Here is a 6,400-nt window from a genome sequence, read left to right on the forward strand (position 1 = left end):
GTTCTAGAGAGAGAATGAAAATGAGAGTGAGAATGCTGAATTTCATGTGTAATTCTATCCAATGAGCCAAAAAAAGTCCCTTACAATTGGTAACTACCTCCTATTTATAGAGTTTGGGTACTACCTATTGGGCCAATTGGGCCTCCGAAGCTGAGGCCCAACCTAAGGCCAAGCCCTCGCCTCGGGGCGAGCTACACACTGGGCGTTGCCCCTCTAGGGGCTCGCCCAGTCCAGAAAATAAAGTAGTGGAAGAAGAGAGGGTAAAGCTTAGTAAAGGAAAGGTCTTTCCCCTTCATAATAAGCTTGAGGTGGCTCGCGTTTGGCTGTGCAACTCTGATTTCCCAGGAATGGCACGAGCTTTTAGAGATTTTTCCTTAAGGACTATGAACTCATTGCTGTTCCAGATTTCTCATATCACCACCTTACTGAAAAGGATGAATTTCTCGTGTTAGTAACAGATGAGAGGGGTAAGGCCCTAAGGGACTTTTCTTTCTTTTTAAGATATAATATTTGTTGAACTTGGTACATTTCAAAATCATATTTGCAGCCAATTCTTGAATGCAATTGGCTCTAAATGGTATTTGTAATGCTGCTTGATCTTGAATTGACCTCTTACTATTAAATATAAAGACGGTTTAAATGCTTAAGTTACGTTCAAAAAAAAATGCTTAAGTTAACTGCATGATGTCTAGCTTATGCCTCTACAAGTTAGTCACTGTTGTTGATTTTTTTTTCCAGTGATTTAGCATCTCACTTATTCATTGTTATCAATATATTTTTGTTGCTTGCTGCAGAAACCTTCTACATGAAACTTGGGCCCCTAAAACAGCAAACCAGTAAAGAACTTGAGCAACTTGAAGTCAAGCTCACTGGATTTTCAGTATGTAGTATTCTATTTACTTGCTAGCATAACTGTATATGTAAAAGCTGTTATTTAATTTGGTCCTTTTACTTTTAACCTTTCCAACTAAGTAATTTTACAGTACAATTCTGAATTTGTTTTGCCCTTTCTCTGGATATTGTTGAAGAATCATTATATTTTCTGTCTCCATTCCTCAATATGTGTTTCGAGTATGTTTTTCTTACCAGGGATCTAAAGTTCCCACAACATTGTTATGTTTATGAACTGCCTACCTAAGTGTAAATCTATATGATAGGAAACTGAAGATGATTATTTTCTTTCAGGACTGTTCTTGATTCCTGCATTTTTAATGGCACCCTTGATCTGTTAGGAGGATAATTCTATGTTGGATAAATCTAGATAAAGAATTCCATGTTTAATCGTATTGTCCATCAGTTAGGAGTACCACTAATTTGGGTGAGAATAGTCCATCATATTATCCTTTGTAGCTTTCAAGGGTTTGTATTCTCATTGCAAGCATGTCTAATGTTTATGTCTATTTCCACAAACAAATTTTCCTGGTGCACATGGTTTTGGTTGAAGGATGGAAGGGATTCACAATCCAAATACACCTCAACCTATGAGATATAAGAAGAGTAGAGAAAAAAGAGATATATAATAAATTATTTTGTAAAGAGAAATAAAAAGAGAAGTGATTGAAAATGATATCTTCCTTGCCCTTTGTCTTGGTTTTTAGAGACACTTAATTGACACTTTGTTTTTATTCTTTATTGATCAGAGGTATATATATTGTTTTAAAGTGTATGTATGAGATATGATTTGAGAACAAGCTTCAGCCCGTCAAATTATCAACAAAAAAAAAAGTGTATGTATGAGATATGATTTGAAAAAAAAGATATATGGTAATCAATTTTTTGTGGATTGGGCCATGGATTTTTTTTAAGGCTCGATTAGTTTTGTATGTCCCTTAATATTCATTTGGTTTGTTTAATTAAATATAAAGTGGTATAAAAATTAGAGTTTTCTTATAATATTGGGTATGTAACTAAAGTACTAAACCCTAAAGTAAGTCTGATTTCGTTATAATATCGGGCCAAAGCCTTTTTTTTTTGCAAACAAGCTGTAAAAGCAAAAGCGGTAGAGCAAAAAGCCATTGAGAATGTTGCCTCACATGAAAAAGGTAGAAGTCTCAGTTTCAGATTCAAATGATACTGACAGTTGAGGAGTTTGCATCTCTAAGTGGAAAAATCAAGGAATCTGAAAATTTGTTTGAGACGACATAAGCAGCTTCAATGGTTCAGGTGGAAGTAATCAACGCAAGGAAGAAATAAAGGCTGCAACATACTTGGCTTTGAGGAATGCATGCAGAGATAGCAGATTCTAAAATGCTAATTTCTCACAACTTTTTTCGCTTTTACTTGCGCAATTGTTGGAGTTTGATGAGTCAAAGACCTGCAAATTAATCCCAAGAAGATGTTATGCTAAAAGTCAGCTTTCCCAATACCAATACTTCTGAGTCACAAGAGATATTTTTTATATTTGGGAATGACTTTTTAAGCTAACTTATTTAGCAGCCCACCTATGTAACAGGTTGTGATTAAATGAAATGTGTTCATGTTTTTTTTCATATTGCAATTTTGATTTTACTTTTTGACGGCTGAATCTACGTTTTTATAGCAAAATTTTCAATGGTAATTGTTTATTGGTAAAATATATTATAGGTGTCTAGGTTTCCTACTTTTCTAATCGAGTCCTCCTGTGTATTGGTTGTCTGAATATAAAAGGTCAATGTGGGTTATCTTTGCACTCCCATAATTCAGTTGTTGCTTGGTCCAAAATTTTGTATACAGTAGCAAACTGATTTTCCATTTCCTCCTCAATTAAGTGTTTCATTTTGGGTTGCGGGCTTGCAGCTGATTTCCTGACCATTTTCTTCTCTCTCTTTTTTTTTTCTTGGTTTTTTGTTTTTGGGGTATGATTCACTGGATGTTATTAGTTTAAGAAAAAAAGATCACCTTTTTCTTGGCGAAGTCTGAACGGTAGAGAGCATTTTCAAGACAATGTGGTGTGACGACCGTTGATTTGCAAAGGACTCTAGAGATGGAGAAAGTTAGCTTCATTGATTTTTATATATGTATGTTTTTACATACTTTTGGCCATGGTATTTTCTACATGTCATGGTATTTTAGAGTTGATATTATTTAGCTTTGGAATTTAATATGAAGTGAAAGTTAGTTTTTTCTTCGAATGTTAGCCGAAGTGGTAGGACTAATTTGACGTAGGGGATCAAAAGGGTTAAGTGTGAACGGTACAGGGTTCGAAGCTTGTGGATGAAACATTGTTACAAATAGATCTATTAAGAGTATATTTTTTATTTACTTTGAAGATTGGAATCTATTTCTTATTATATGTCATAGTATTTTAGAGTTGATATTATTTAGCTTTGGAATTCAATATGAATTGAAAGTTAGGTTTTTCTTCGAATGTTAGCTGAAGTGATAGGACTAATTTGACGTAGGGGATCGGAATGGTTAAGTGTGAACGATACATGGTTCGAAGCTTGTAGATGAAACACTGTTACAAATAGATCTATTAAGAGTATATTTTTTATTCACTTTGAAGATTGTAATATATTTCTTATTATATGTCATAGTATTTTAGAGTTGATATTATTTAGCTTTGGTTAATATGAATTGAAAGTTAGGTTTTTCTTCGAATGTTAGCCGAAGTGATAGGACTAATTTCGCGTAGGGGGTGGGAAGGGTTAAGTGTGAAGGGGACAGGGTTCGAAGCTTGTGAATGTGAGTAAGTTATTTGTAAAGCTAGGCTATCATTTGAACTTATTAGATTGAAATAGTTTAACTATTATTTTTAAGGATATTTTTGATTCATTTTGAAGATTGGAATAGTTTAACTATTATGTCTTACTATTTTTGAGTTGATATTATTTAGCTTTGGAGTTCAAATTTGAAGTAAAAGTTAGGGTTTTTTTGGGAATGTTAGCCGAAATGATACAACTAATTTCGCGTAGGGGATGAGAAGGGTTAAGCGTGAAGGGGACAGGGTTCAAAGCTTGTGGATGTGAGTAAGTTATTTGTAAAGCTAGGTTATCATTTGAACTTATTAAATTGAAATAGTTTAACTATTATTTTTAAGGATATTTTTGATTCATTATGAAGATTGGAATATATTTCCTGTTATATGTCTTAGTATTTTAGAGTCAATATTATTTAGCTTTGGTGTTCAAATTTGAAGTGAAAGTTAGGGTTCTTTGGGAATTTTAGCCGAAGTGATAGGACTAATTTGACGTAGGGGATCGAAAGGGTTGAGTGTGAATGGTGTATGGTTCGAAGCTTGTGGATGAAACACTGTTACAAATAGATCTATTAAGAGTATATTTTAGATTCACTTTGAAAATTGTAATATATTTCTTATTATATGTCATAGTATTTTAGAGTTGATATTATTTAACTTTGGAATTCAATATGAAGTGAAAGTTAGGTTTTTCTTCGAATGTTAGCCGAAGTGATATGACTAATTTGACGTAGGGGATTAGAAGGGTTAAGTGTGAATGGTACAGGGTTCGAAACTTGTGAATGAATTATGTATTAACATTATTTGATAACTAGGATATTTCTAAAAAAAATGTAAGATAGTTGTTTTACATGAATGTTGTGATGGTCCACTTATTTCATGTGGATTGAGTGGGGCATATTTTTTTCATTTTTCCTAATTGTGTAGAGTTTTTTTATGAAACTTGTGTTTTTTTTTTGGGTAAGTATGTTATTTTTTTTGTTAACTAGAAATTAGCTTTGTGGGCCAATTAATTTTCTAAAACTCTGGGCGGCCCAATATTTTTTGTTGAATGAGGAAATTTACTTTTTTTGTTAAATGTTAGTGCAAGTTGATGATCTTTGTTTTTCTTTTCCCAGAGACGTGAATTTGTCATAATAAAATTAATTTTCTATTCTCTCCCTTTTAGTTTGGATTCACTTTCTCTGCTTTCCTTTTCAGCCTTCCATTGTTTGTGATCTGAGCCTTGTTTCGTTTCCTGTTCAACAATGGACAAATTTGTGTTCGTCCCACTTTGTGCAGCAGTTAGGCTTCGCGTCAGCGTCGTAGTTGCTGCTAATTGCCGAACATGGAGAAGAGACGTCCAGCTCTGTCTCTTTGTATATCTTCTATCATGTGACAAGTAGGTATTTGACAGATTTTATTTTCTAATCTTTCTTCTTTGTGCATTCAGGTAAGATATTTACTTATGTATGTACTAATTAGTAGTACAAAAGTAACAACAATAATGATTTTCATGTACCCCCCAACTGCTCTCAAAGGTAATCATACTTGAGAGTAGATTAAAATATTTTTTTCACTTGATCATCATTTGTTTACATGACTAGCGTGGGGCAATTTTCTTGTGTAAGTAGGCCAATTGCTTGAGTCAATTTGTACAAGAAAATTAGTACTTTCTGTTTTTTTAAATGTGTATTTGACACTGAAATTTCTTTCTGAATATATGTATATTGTTGACCATACCCTGTTGTGAAGAGATTTTCATCATTTTCACTCTGAGGCTTCGTATATTTATAACAGAAACTTTAACATTGTAATTGTGTTCAAGTTATTTTGACAAAGATAAATGAAAATACAACTTTTGTTATAGATATTAATGTTTATAATTAGTCGTTAATGTCTATGTTTCGGTTAAGCCATATTTTGTATTGTGATTAGTAAAAGTTACAATAATTGGTACGTGATTTAAATAGATGAAGTTAAATAAATTGATTGAATAAATATGATAAATTGAAGAACTGCTCGTCCGTGCATCGCACGAAGACGGGTTAAAATCTAAGTATGATTGAATAGAACGATAGAAATAGAGAAAAAAGAAATTCTTAATGTAAACACACAGTGAAAATCGATGCAGAGATTAAAATAGAAAGAAGCAATGAATAACATGTTATAAATATATTAAGGAGTGACAGATAAGGAGAAAAATTGAATGTTTGCATTATTTATGTACGGGAAAATAATTTATCCTCCTACTAATCCTCGTACATACTAAATGAGACAAGAAGTTATTGCATTTGGTATCTTGGAAATGTGAAGTACATTTAATTATTTCTCAATTTAGCATGTAAGAGAATTTATAGGAGGATAGAGTGGGAGGATATAGCAATGCTCGTATGTAAATGTTAAATAAGTTATAAGATTGATATATTAATTATTGTCTAACTTACCAATAGTAATCGTTGTGAAAACCATCACCGCCAGCAACTTCTTATATCGTACAAAACTTTCTAGAACATGACTAATGGTGGGATTCAAAGCAATGCAAGCACATTACACACTCTCTGTGTTGGCCATGTGTGACAAGATGAAGTTGGCATTAGGCTGCCGCAGCATGAAATTAAATCCAGAATCCAAGGAGAAACATATAATAGTAAATATCAAGATGCAAGTCTCAAGCAGCCATTTTATAAGAATAAATTCATCAATGATGCTGGCATTGGCTGGATATATTTGGCTATTTTGTAT

At 32.9% G+C, this 6,400-nt stretch overlaps 1 long non-coding RNA gene across 1 annotated transcript; it reads left to right on the forward strand.

The window, feature by feature from the left end:
• Positions 1–238: 238 nt before the first annotated feature.
• On the forward strand, positions 239–1,184 carry LOC130728505 (uncharacterized). Its single transcript, XR_009015695.1, has 2 exons — positions 239–467; positions 795–1,184. It is a non-coding gene; the product is annotated as an uncharacterized LOC130728505 (long non-coding RNA).
• Positions 1,185–6,400: the final 5,216 nt, after the last annotated feature.

The sequence above is a fragment of the Lotus japonicus genome, chromosome 1, assembly GCF_012489685.1.
Source record: "Lotus japonicus ecotype B-129 chromosome 1, LjGifu_v1.2".
NCBI classification, from domain to species: Eukaryota; Viridiplantae; Streptophyta; class Magnoliopsida; order Fabales; family Fabaceae; genus Lotus; species Lotus japonicus.